Source organism: Ananas comosus, linkage group 23 (assembly GCF_001540865.1).
Source record: "Ananas comosus cultivar F153 linkage group 23, ASM154086v1, whole genome shotgun sequence".
In the NCBI taxonomy this organism is placed as follows: domain Eukaryota; kingdom Viridiplantae; phylum Streptophyta; class Magnoliopsida; order Poales; family Bromeliaceae; genus Ananas; species Ananas comosus.
Window position 1 is genome coordinate 5,636,389 of NC_033643.1, and position 14,139 is coordinate 5,650,527.

Sequence of the window (14,139 nt, forward strand, 5' to 3'; positions counted from 1 at the left end):
GGCATCCTCGTTGCGCAGTGCTTCTGGAACTCGTCGATGAGTGCTTGGACCAGCGCTCGTGTGGCCTTGCAGTTGAAGGTCACATCGATGTACAAGAGCTCTTTGTTGAGGGGCTTGCTGCTGCTTGCCAGACCCTAAACTGCTTTTACAAGCCTGAGCGCACCCATCTTCGTCGGTTTCGCATTGCCCTCGCCCTGCTCGATTTGGACAGCATTGCCCTGCTCTCTTTGTGGTTTATGACCACACCCTACCACTTTCTCAAGGATCGTCACCCGTGTCTTGAGGTCCTTGACCTTGTCAACCCGAGTAATGAATTTCTCAATTGGCTTCTTTCGCTCCTCATCATGACGAGTAATGTTACCATGGAGCTTTTCGAGTTCGCTTCAGAAGGTCGCCATGGCAGTAGCGACGCTTTCCTCCATGCTGCGGACTTCATCATTAAACGAGTTAAATTTAGCTATTTTGGTGTACCTTACACCCATTTTCAACATGATGTCCTCCAACAGCACGAGACGGTCCTCCAATGGCGCGGAATCCCTCGTGATTGCCGGCGGTTCCTTGCTTTTGCTTGCTTGGAAGGTTGCCTTGGAGGGTCAACCCCAGCATCGATAACTCCAGCATCGGATGTTGACATGGTTCCTTGCTCAAACTGGCTCTGATACCAATTGTCACGGACTTAGCGTTTTTGCTTGCAACGCCTGAGCGGTGCTCACCTTTCTCTGCAAAGATAGACAAGCCTTGCTCCTTATTGCTAGCCTGAACCTTTGCGTTCTACGACTAAGTAAGCAAAGGGAAGGAAAGAGAGAGATAGAGTTTTCCCACAAAAAAAAGCTAAGTACTCTCAATTACTTAGAAAAAGAGGAATACAACACGCACACTCTCTTGTGTTTGGCCTTAGCCATTCCCACAATTTATAGGCCTAAAGATACAATGAATCTTGCCTACATAACTTACCCACTAATGCACATAATGAGCCCTTATTAATGCAAAGCCCAAGAGTCTTGTAGCACACTGGACCTTTGCAAATTGCGAGGTTCGAGTGTTCGATTTGTATTCCGAACTTTTCCATACTTGGTGGAGGGCCGTCGATGGTATACCGGCCTAAAAGTTCGATCTTGAGAGTTTTGGCAGAGTCCTGAGAGTTTTTACTCTCGGGGACCGGTCCCTGATAGGAGAGACCGGTCCCCCAGTGAACAGTGCTGCGCAGCCGGCGAGGCAACCGGTCCCTGGCAATCGAGACCGGTCCCCGAGCGCGTCTGCTCGGGGAGAGACCGGTCCCGCGCAGGGAGAGACCGGTTCCCGAACGTTGGATTTTCGGGGACAGGCTGAGAGACCGGTCCCTCTGGGCGAAAACTGCCCAGATCGGGCTGATGTGATTTTGGATTTTTGAGGGGCTTATCAGGATTTTGTTACTTTAGAGCCTATAGAGAGCCCTTCTTCTCTCTCTTTCCCTCATTTCTCTCAACCCTTTGCATTCTAGAGAGAGAAGAAGAGAGGGAGAAGAAGAAGAAGAAGAAGAAGAAGAAGAAGAAGAGGAGAAGGAGCTTGCTTGGAGGCCTTGGAGCACCATCTTCTTCCTCATTTCTCACCTTTGGAGGCTTGGAGCTTGCTTTTGGAGCTTTGTGGTGGATCAATCTTCAACCCTAGAAGATTTTGAGCTTAGATTGGAGCATCCTAGAGGTAAGTGGCAAGGTTCCTTCCTCTAGATCTTAGTTTTGGAGCTTTTTGCTTGTTTAAACCCTAGATTTTGGATTTTAGGGTTAGATTTGGGGATTCTTGATTTGAGGCTTCTTGATCTCATTTGAATGGTTTGGAATCTTTATATAGGTTAGATTGGAAAACCCCTACCTTCCATTTGAAGATTAAGAGAGGGTTTTCCACTTGAGGTGAGTTTTTCCCAACCCTAGCTTGAGAAGCTTAATGATTGAGCTATTTGCTCTTCGTTTCGTTTGGGTGACCCTATTTTTGATGTTTCTAGGGTACTAGGAAGCTTGTGGATACCTTCGTTCGGCGAAACGAAGAAGTCGATTTTGGTGGGTTTGACTTCATGAAAATGGGGCAAAATGGCCCCTATGCCTTCTAAATTTTTTGTAAAATATTTTTGAATACAAATTCATGCTAAACATGATTTATATGAATTTTAGAACACTTAACATGCATACCTCATGTATCGTAAAATTTGTACTCCATATAGTAGAGCTATATGTGTAGTTTGCATGCATTGTAGATAGTGCTTGGTTGTGCAAGTTGAGAACATGTCTCCATGCTAGAATTGAGTGAACTATGCATCATGAATATATTAATGCCATGCTTGGGACTCGTTGAACAAAAGTGTCATAAAGGGGCACGTGGAATTAGTAAACTATGAAAATGCAACTTAGAGACCTGATGATAGGCCATTGTACATCTGCTATATATTCTATGTTAGAGACATGATGACATAGAGATAGGCCTTTGGGATATTCGATACATTCCATATTATTAGACATGAGGACTTGGTACTTGCGACAGATCGTTTGACTACTTGCCATTGTGCTCATTCGCACATGCTTGTGAGGGTCGCTCCCTACAAGCCGGCACTCCGGAGATAGCCATCGCGATTCATATTCGCTGTGCGGGATTGGGCGCCGTAGTGGATTGCCGTGGGACAGGCTCATTCCTAGGGTGGGGATGATGACTACCACAGGGCCATTAGGCTCGGCACCGGCCAGACAGCCTACGGGTAGGTCTCAGGGCCATAAACAGCCTTCGGGTGGGTCTCTTCAGATTTGACTTTGAGTATTCATTATGACATGTGACAGATAATGACTTAGTGTACTACTTGGACATTGACTAGAATAGTAAACCACGAAACTTTACTATTTCGCATTGTGAACATTATGATAGTTGGAGACTTTTACTTCATGCATAGTTGCTTCATACTTATGCTAATTATGCTAAGTAGAGATATCATGTTGTAGTAAGTTACATTTTTTTTACTTACCTTTCGCTTTTCTACTTTTATAGTCACTGACATCTTTTGTAGCTTTGGGCCTCGTGGTGCATTCACTGAAGTCAGTAATTGCCCACTGGGAACTATTTTTAATAGTTCTCACGCCCCTGTTTTATGGTTTACTTTTTAGAGCCTTCGGCACCGGCGGAGGCACGGGATCGCGGCAAGGGGATCGCTTAGCTAGCTAGCGAGGAGCGGTACTTTGCCTAGGTGGTTTACTCTTTCTTTTTGTAGTTGAGAGAGAGTGAGAGGCTTTTGTATCCATGTATAGAGACCGCCTATGTATCTACCTATAGCACTTGTATCTGGGATTTTCTTGTATCACTTTATGTTTTATTTAGTGGACTTACAGTTTTATCCTTATCCTTGTTGTAGCATTTAGACATTTATTATGCTCTGATACTCCTAGATGTCTTTTATTATTGCTTTTATTATTGTTGTTTTAGACGTCTTATACGTTTTAGACGTATGGCGGGTCTGGGCACGCGCCGGGCGGGCTTCCGCTGGGTCCCGGTGCGTGACAAGTCTCCCACAACTCTTGGCAGTTTTTTTTTTTCTAAGGCATAATAAGGCATAATGGTAGCAGTTTGCAACCCTTGTTCTCCCAAAGAGGGGCTGGAATCGAGCTCATTGATAACCCGTTTAGCTTGCGGAGTTGGGCCAGGGACCGGGCTGTGCAGAATTTTTCTAAGTCGCTGACACGTCTCTCTCTCTACATGTACTTGTTCTTCAATACGATATGTGTTGGTGTAAATACAAAAAAATAGAGGTTAGACTACAAAAGAATATATAAAGTGTCGACAAGTCAATCAAGCCGATGTACAGAAATCTTGCTCTCTTTAAGGAGATTCATGCCCTTTGCGGTTGGCAAAGCCCTCGAACTGGTACAGCAGAACACTGGCTTGTTCCCTCTAGGATACAACGGCTCGGCCCTCGTTGTGTATTTACCAACTCTGCACAAGTGGATGAGACGAAAGCTCCACAAAAAAGAACACCTTTTTTTGGCCTCTCTCTTTCTCTAATATAACAAGTTTTTGTTGTGTCTCAAAGGTGTAGAAGAGCACTCAATTTATAGGCACCATAGGTCGATAGGTTACGAGAGTTGAAAACCATATGTTACATAACATTTAGTAACTAGTTAAAGTTTAGGTTACACAAGTTATGACAATTTAAGGCATGCAGGTTAGTTGTGTTGTAGTAGAATTAAAAAGAAAGGTTTAGTAGTGAATGTTTATACATTAGATAAGTTCAAAAGACACAAATTAGAGGAATTTACAGTGAATGCAAAAGAAGTTATAATTTTACTTGCAACTCCACTATGGTTTCATAGGTTATCAAAGAAAAAAAATATTTTATTTAGGCTAAATTACAAAAAACCCCTTTATAAATAATCGCTTTTTCACTTTCCCCCTCTAATTTTCAGGAACTTACATTTTACCCCCTCAACATTTCAAGTTGTTACATTTAGCCCCTCTCTGTCAGGGTTCCATCACTATTCCGTCTATTTCTTATAATTTATACTAAAAATGCTCTTCAAAATGACAGAAATATATTAAAAAATTATTTTTTCCCTTATAGAAGAAGGGCAATTTGGTCATTTGCTGTCACGCCCCGCGACCGTTCTCTTGAAATTGTACACGTGATGAGCCTTGGGCAGATAGGGAAAATTCTGTCCGTTCGGCGTCTGTTCGACGTGCTCGGGCCGGCCCAAATTGGTATTGGTCGCGGGGCGTGACATTTGCCCTCTCTATTAATGCCATATCCCTTTAAAAATATTTCTGAAATTTTAAGGGGACAAAATGTAGGTTTTTGAAAGTTAGGGAGGGAAAGTAAAAAAAGGTATTTACAAGAGGTTTTTCTATAACTTAGCCTTTTATTTAATAATAAAATGTTACAACAATATTTAAATGAGGAAGTAACACAAATTTAACTGTTCAGGTGTTCACACAAATCACCATAAATTTCTTTTTGTTTGTTAAGAAAGGGAAATCTAGAGAATTGGTGAGAAGAGAAGAGAAAACATTTGCAGCATATAATTTATATTGTGTTGAACAGTTTGTGAGTGAGCTTGTGCAAAAGGAAGCCCGATCTTAGCGTAAGCAGGACTTAAAATTTGTCATCATTAATTATCTAGTACTCGAGAAAAACGGTGACCACATAATATTATAAGATGATTTCCAGGATAAGTTCCTTATTTCTGATTTTTATTACAAAATTGAAAAGCCATTGCTATGGATTTCTTCCTTTTTTTATTCTCTTTATCATGCAACAATTTTTTTTGGCTAAATTATAGAAAACCCCCCTGTCAAAACCCGATTTTTCACTTTCCCCCCATGTCATTTAAAAACCTACATTTTGCCCCCTTGTAAAATGAAAAATGTTCACAGGGGGGTATGGTGTGAACTGTGATGATAAAATGACCATTTTGCCCCTCACCATTTTGCCCCTCACCATATTCACAGGAGAGAAGGCTGAGGGCATTTTTGGCATAAAAAAATATATTATAATATTTTATAAACAGAATCCTAACGGATTTCTAACGGTAGGGGGCGAAGTGAACATTTTTTATTTTATAAGGGAGCAAAGTGTAGGTTTTTAAATGACGGGGGGAAAGTGAAAAATCGGGTTTTGACAGGGAGGTTTTAGGTAATTTAGCCATTTTTTTTCCAACAGTTCCTCCTCTTTTTTTTTCACTTGTGGGTGTGTCACTTCCCGGGCCTATTTGGAAAGTGTTTTCCTGGAAAGCACTTATTTATTTTTTAAAAAACCAGAATAGCGCAACAAACCCTGGCCTCGGACATGAACAGATCCATCATATGCACAAAAAACTTCTTGTCTACATGGACATAGTCTTCGCTAGGCATGCACGACATCGGGATACAAAGCATACAATAATTTATGTCAAAGAAATCTATACCAAGAACAAAATAGGATATAGGGGGTGTTTGGCCTAGCTTCTCAGAAGTCATTCTGATTCCAAAATTACTTTTGAGCTCAGTAGAGCGTTTGGAAACGACAGATGGAAAATCTGATTCTACTTTTTAGAATCAGAAAACTGATTTTGAAGTCTCCAGAATCAGAAGCAGAAAAAAGCTGCTTCTCCAAAACTGATTCTTATTTTGGACTCAAACTTCAAATTTTTTTTTTATTTTAGATTCAAAGTATAAATTTAACATTAAATTTAAATTTTGAAATTTTAAATTCATATTTGAATTTTTAAATCTCAACTTTTCAAATTTAAAATTTAAAATTTAGATTTAAATTTTAAATTTAAGTTTCAAATCTCAAATTTTAAAATTTAAAATTAAAAACTTTAAATTTTAAGTTTAAGATAAAATTTAAATTTTGGCATTTCAGATTTTAAAACTTAAATTTTAAAATTTTAAAATTTAAAATTTAAAATTACAAGTTTTAATTTTCAAATTACAAAATTCTAAATTTTAATTTTAATTTTAAATTTCAAAATTCAAAATTTTAAATTTTAAATTTCAATTTTTAAAATTTGAATTTTGAATTTTGAATTTTGAATTTTGAATTTCAAATTTGAAATTTCAAAATTTAAAATTCAAAATTTAAAATTTAAAATTTAAATTTTAAATTTTAAATTTTCAGTTTTGAAATTAAATTTTAAATTTTGAATTGGCTAAATTATAGAAAACTATCCTATCAAAACCCGATTTTTCACTTTCCTTCCCTGTCATTTAAAACCTACACTTTGCCCCTCTAAAAGGTAAAAAATGTTTACAGGGGATACGGTGCTAATAGTATTGATAAAATGACCAAAATGCCCTCTCCTTCTTCCTCTCCTCCCCCAACCCTTCTTTGTCTGTAGAAAGGTATTTTCGGTATAAAAAAATATATAATAATAGGATATAGACGGAACCCTAACGGAACACTGTGGGGTCCAAAGTGAATATTTTTTATTTTTTAGGGGGGCAAAGTGTAGGTTTTTAAATGACTAGGAGGAAAAGTGAAAAATCAGGTTTTGATAGGAAAATTTATGTAATTTAGCCTTTTAAATTTCAAATTTCAAATTTCAAATCTTAAATTTTAAATTTACATTTTAAATTTGAAATTCAAAATTTAAATTTAGATTGGAAAATTAAAAAGTTAAATTTAGATATAAAAATTTAAAGGCTAAATTACAGAAAACCCTTTGTCAAAACCCGATTTTTCACTTTCCCCCTCTGTCATATGCGAATGAGCACAAATGACAAGCAAGCATGGTCATCATCTCAAGTACATGGTCGTCATGTCTTAAATATGGTATAAATACTAGCAACCCAAAGGTCTAGTTCTATGTCATAGTGTAGAGATTTAATCGTTTTCTAAGTCCAATGCCACTTCATGACATTATGATTTACTATGGCAAGCATATGTTCTATGTCCATAAGTATTTAAAAACTTGTCATTTAACGAAAGAATACATGATCTCTATCAATAGAACAAGAATGCCACTTCACATGCAAGCTATTATGCATTTCTCTCTCTACTACATAGAGGCTATGAAAACATGATACATAACACATGCATTTTAAACATTCTAAAATTCCATTATGCTCTATCTAGCATGAATACGCATGATTTGCCATTTTAAAACATAAAAGATAACATAGGGGGAGTTCACCTATTTCAGTGAGGTCAAACCCACCGACTACTCCTCGTAACCCCTTCGTTTGTACTAACGAAGATGTCTACTAGTCTTCTAGCTCCCTAATGAAAGTTCTAAGAGGGTTAGGGGCAATGAACGAACACCCCAAAAGCTAAACTTTAACCAACCCATAAAAAGGTCAAAACTCACCTAGATTGGTAGAAAACCCTCCCAAATTCCAAATGAGAGCTAGAGCACTTCTAATCCAACCTAGAGGAAGGTTCTACACCTATCAATTTAGTCCCAAAGGCTACAAATCAAAAACCCCCAAAAGAAACCCTAATTTCACAAAACTAGGTTTCATCTCTGAAAATCCAACAAAACATGATCTAAAGAGAAGATCAAAGCTACTAATCTCTTAACAAGCTCCAAACCAAGCTAGGAATGAGCTAGGGTTGAAGATCTTTCCTCCAATGAGCTCCAATCCTTAATCCAATTTTTCTCCAAGATGGGAAAACCAACATAGAGCAAAGAGAAGCAAAAAAAAGAGATCAAACCAAGCTAAATCACAAGAAAAAGGGAGAAAATCAAGAGAGGGGAGCTCCTACCTCTCTTCTCCACGGTTTAGGGCTCAAAAGAGCTTCCAAGGGCTGTCGGGGGTTATATAGAGTTGTAACAAGTCCAAAAACACCCTTAAAAAACAAGCAGTCTGCAGTCTGCACTGCGTACCGGCACACGGGCCGGAGTACCGGTACCCCGCAGCCGAGCTCGCCAAACCCGAGCCTCGGTCAAGCGAGAAAACACACTGCGTACCGGTACCCTCGCGATGCAGTACCGGTACCAGGTCCAGTACCGGTACTCGGGCGATGCAGTACCGGTACTCTGCCTCGCAGAGCTCAAACCCGAGAGCACCCCTCTCGGTTACGCAACGCAGTTCCGGTACCCCTTCTCTGGTATCGGTACCCAGTACCCCAAAACCTGCAGTTTTGAGGTTTTGGTGCTAAGTACTCAACCTCGCTTCTCAAGACGCGAGTAATTGGTTGGAACACAGTCAACGACCCTCAAGAATACCAAAAAAATCTCGATATACCATTCCAACACTAGAACCTTGCAATTTGCTAAAGTTCAGTGTGCTACACAGACCCACCACCAGTATCAAACTGAGAGCGTCCAAATTGTGCTATATGTCGTTGGACTTCATTTTGCTGCCATCTTTCTTGTACAGATGCTTCCATCGTAGCTCTAGTATCAGTATTTAATTCATCACCTACACCTTCATATGGGTTAGTAGAGGGATATTCACCCGCTCGTTTATCTAGTTCATCTTGATCATCCCTTGCTTTCTTTTTTGCTATTTTTGAAGATTCTAATTCAATTTTCATTGCATGTCTTATTTCTTGAGGGACTTTAGGGCAGTTCGATACTTCAGAAAAACCTCTAGCGATATGTTTCTTTAGGCGAGGGACACCTCCGCCCATTCCGACCATATTACAGTAATTGCACTTCCAATGAAATCGATTTCCATTAATCATTTGTCCATGTTGCCAACCATAATCTTCTGTTCTTTTAGGTGGCATTATGATCTATAATTACTGACATACAGACAACTCAAATAAAATCTATTCCAGAAAAATAAAAAAAAGAACGACATGATGAAAAAAGAATCATATGTATCAACTTAGAAATTTTTTTATTTTTATTTTTTTATTTATAAAAATTATAACAGATAAAAAGGCCGTTTACATAAAAAATCTACTTATTTTGGGCTTTTGCAAAATTGGGCCACCTTTTTCGTTTTTGCAGATTCAGTCCGTTTTTTCAGCAAACTGACCAAAATACCCTTATTACGTTTTTTCTTTCCTCTCTCTCTCCTCTTCATTTCTCTCGTTCTTTTTTTTTCTCGCCGAAAAAAATAACGAAGGCAGAGGCGGAGGCGGAAACGGTCTGCCTCGCCTCTCACCCTCATGCTCTCGCCCTCGCCCTTGCCCTCGTCCACGCCCCCCCTCCCCCCACCTCCTCTGCCTTCCCGACTAGCCCCGAGCCCGCGCGCGACTTTTTTTTATTTTTTTCTTTTCTTTTCTTCCCCAACTCTCCTCCACCGTCTCCGACGACGACGCCTCTCTCGCTCTTCCCCGCCCTTCTCGCCTCTCCCCCTCCCTCCTTCTCTGTCACCTCCGACGACGATGCATTTTCGCCGGCGCCGACGCCGACACCGTGGAGGTCACTGCGGTGCTGCAGCCTCGGAGCGGGGGGTTCTTAGCGGCGTTGTCGCCGGCACTGTAGTTGTTGGCAGAGAGGGTGACAAAAAAATTATAGAAAAAACAGAAAAAAATAAAGATAAAAAATTATATAAAAAGAAGGATGAAGATGAAATTGCATCGTTAACTACAAAAAAAATTATAAGTTGCACTACTTAAGATGTAAACTGCAGTTTTAAGATGAAAATTATACTCTTTAAACAAAAATTACACTCTTTGGGAGATATTTACACTGTTTTTTCTCTTATTGCACTCTTTCAGATGTAAACTGCATCCATCATGCACAAGAGGAGAAATAGTGCAACAAGAGAAAAAACAGTGCAACAAGAGAAGAAACAGTATAAATATCTCTTAAAGGGGTGCAGTTTAGATAAAAAATAGTGTAATATGAGGAGAAATGGTGCAACAAAAGGAGAAACGGTGCAACAAGAGGAGAAACAGTATAAATATCTCTTAAAGGGGTGCAGTTTAAGATAAAAAACAGTGTAACAAGAGGAGAAATGGTGCAACAAGAGGAGAAACAGTGCAACTTTCGTTTAAAGAGTAACTTTCATCTTAATGGATGCAGTTTACATCTGAAAGAGTGCAATAAGAGAAAAAACAGTGTAAATATCTCCCAAAGAGTGTAATTTTCGTTTAAAGAGTGTAATTTTCGTCTTAAAGTTGCAGTTTACATTTTAAGTAATGCAACTTATAATTTTTTTTGCAGTTAACGATGGAATTTCATCTTTATCCTTATTTTTCTATAAGTTTTTATCTTTATTTTTTTCTTGCTTCTTTTATTATTTTTTTGGTCACCCCTCTCTGCCAACGGTCACAGCGCCGGCGTCGACGCCGCTAAGGATCCCCGCTCCGAGGCTGCAGTGATGCAGTGACCTCCACGGTGTCGGCGTCGGCGCCGGCGAAGATGCATCGTCGTCGGAGGCGGTAGAGGAGGAGGGAGAGGGAGAGAACGAGAAGAGCGGAGAAGGGCAAGAGAGGCGTCGTCGTCGGAGACAGTGTAGGAGAGTCGGAGAGGTAAAAAAAAAAAAGAGTCGCGGCGCGGCCTCGACGGGATCGGAGGCGAGGAAGATGGGGGTGTGCGGGTGAGAATAAGGATGTGCCGGACAAAATCGAAGCAGGTCGCCTCCGTTCTGTCTCTGCTGCTCTCTGGGAAGAGAAAGGAAAAAAGAACGAGAGAAAAAAGATGAGAGAGAAAAAGATATAAGGGGGCCTCCGCTTCGTCTCCGCCGCTCTCTGGGAAGAGAAAGAAAAAAGAATGAGAGAAACGAATAGGAGAGAGAAAGAGGAAAGAGAAAAAGGTATAACGGTATTTTGGTCAGTTTGCTGAAAAAGCGGACCAAATCTGCAAAAACGAAAAATGTGGCCCGGTTTTGCAAAAGTCCAAAATAAGTGGATTTTTTATGCAAATTGGCGCAGATAAAATTATAGAAAATTTTATTTTTTTATAATTTTTTTCAAAATTTATATATTGATTCGATTAGAAAGTATATAATGAGTAGAACAATCAAAATAGAACCACAATTACATTCATAATTTTTTTCTTTTTTATTCTTTTAAAAAATATTTGATCAAAATTCTAAGAAACTAAATTTTAAAAAATTCTTCGAAAATCTGTTAGAAACTTAGAAATGATTAACTTTTAAAATTCTTTTTATTTTTTTTCTTTCTTTTATTCATTTTTCAATAATTTATAAAATATAATATTAAAGAAATAGTTTTCTGGAAATTTTAATTTTTAAAATTATTTATATTATTTTTTAAAATTATTGCATGATATAATTTTTAAAATACAAAGACATCTATTTTTTCTTTCTTTCGATCGAATTACTATCTTTTATAAGATACAAAAAAATAATTTTTAAATTTAACTTACAAATTTTTATTTAAAATTTGTTTAAAAAATACTTTATTATTAAATTTTTTAGAAAACTTATTAGATCATCAAAAAATAGTAATAAATTAAATGACAAATTAATTAAATAAACATAAGTATCAATTGATTTAATTTAGCTTCTGATTTTATCAATATTTTAAATCTTCTAATGCAAAAATAAAATTTTAAGATTGATGTACCTCCAAGCTTGTTTACTTTGATTCGCCAAAAGTTTCGCGGTGCGAAAAAGTTTGATAACATAATTTGTGTAAAGAAAATAGATGTTTGTAGTGGATCGAATATATCAATAAAAATTAACTCCTATATTTATAAATAAAAAAATTAAATTATAATTTTTTTGACTTACCTAATAAGCAAATCTACGATATGCAACGTCTTTGCCTCCTTTAAATAATTTTAGGAAGATATATCGACACTGAGAAGAAAAAAAAGACAGAGTAGAGGAGAGGATAACCGAGAAAGAGAGGGGGAAGTTGCTTTAAGTAGACGAGGGGGGGAGGGGGAACATGACAAAAAAAAAGCATCCACAGTCAAAAGAAAACCACCAAATGCAAAAAGACAAAAAAAAAAAAGAAAAAAGAAGCAAAGAGCAAAAGAAAAAAAAAAAAGCATAAGAAGGAAAAGACGAGGAGGGGAGGGTGATCATTAAAAAAAGAAAGCATCCTTGGTCTTCGGGTTACCCAAGGGCCAAACCCCCCTCCAATAAAAAGACAACCCAAAAGCATCCATAGTGCAAAAGAAAACCACCAAATGCAAAAAGACAACAAAAAAAAAAAAACCAAAAAGCAAAAGAAAAAAAAAAAAATCCCTGCGGCACGGCACAGTGCTGCGGCACCCTCACGCGTGCCGCTTTGTCTTGTGGGGCACGCATGGGGGTGCCGCGGCACACAGGGGGGTCCGAGACCTCCCCGTATCGTGCCCCTTTCTTGGGGGCACGGTACGTGCCGCACCGGCACGGTGCGGCCCGGCCGATACTTTAATCTTTGCCTTCACCCCTCTCATTGTTCTCTTTTGTGTTGAAGCTTGAGAGAAGTGGAGGTGAGTTCTTGCACTCTCTTTCTCTTGGATTTCTCCTCCCTAACCCTCTAATTCTTGGGTTTGATCTCTGTCTTCTTCTTCTATTTGGATGCATGCATCGAGGCTTTGGAGGGAACTCGGGATTGAAGAGAAGGGTTTGTTGGAGGATCAAACTTCAACTCTAGTACTTCATAGCTTGGTTTGGAGCTTGATTTGAGGTTAGTAGTATTCTTGTATTCTCTATTTAAGAGATTGCTAGAGAATTTGGAAGAAAACCTAGTTTTGTGAAAATTGGGGTTTATTTTAGGGCTTTCCTTTTGTGAGCTTTTTGGGTGGCATTGATAAGCGTAGAGCACTCTTGTAGGTTGTATTTGAAGCGCCATTGTGTCGATTTGGGCTTTGCACAAGTTTTTCTTGGATTAAGGTAATTTTCACCTATTTTTCTATTTGATTTTGGTGAATTTCGTGGTAAGCTTTTTTGAAGCTTGTAACCCCTTAGGAATTTTTTTAAGGGCATAAGAAGTTTAGGGAACAACTTCGTCGGAGGAGCGAACGAGGTTTCGGAGGTTATTCGGTGGGTTTGACCTCACCGAAATGGGTGAACTCTCTTTATGTCTCCTATTATGTTATAGGACTTAATAAAGAGTTTAACATGCGCCTTGTGGCATTCTTGAATTTTTGAGCATATGATTTGGTCATACTTTACATGAAGAATTACATCCTCTCTATGTAGTAGAGTTATATGAGATGAAATGCATGCATGTCATGACATATAAGTTGCTTGGAAACCTATTTCTTTACTTGTTTTAGTACTTGGTTAAACTACTCTCATGTAAACTATAAGTATGTATATAGTTGGACTATCATGTGCATTTAACATCGCATGCTCAATGGAATGACTTTATTAAGACGTGAATGACAAATTTATATAATTGCTTAGTCAAATGAGAGGTAATTGCTTGCATGATGAACTTCTTTTTCTATATGGTAGAGGTTTATGTAGCAAGACACATGCATGACATGAAATATAAACTTGGTTGACATCCTCGTATTTTTTGAATATGGCATTAGTAAATTGTTCTCTTACATACTATAGTATACATTTGTAACCCGTTATGGTCATGCATGAGATATAGAACCATCCTTTTTAGGATAAATGAGATGTAAACCTTTACATGTTTGAGACATGTTGCATATTGGTAGGGCCATACCCCCAAGTTGATTGAGAAGATAAACATGGCATATATGTTATAGTACCCGACCTTGGAGAAGATGATTGAGATTATGTTTTAGACATGATAATTGAGACCTATTGCCTTGGACATGACGCATATGACCACGCTTGTTTTGCCTTTGTGCTCATTCGTACAAGCTTGTAAGGGTC

At 38.4% G+C, this 14,139-nt stretch overlaps 1 pseudogene; it reads left to right on the plus strand.

The window, feature by feature from the left end:
* LOC109728391 overlaps nucleotides 1–14,139 on the plus strand; it is a 47,084-nt pseudogene that overhangs the window by 15,463 nt on the left and 17,482 nt on the right.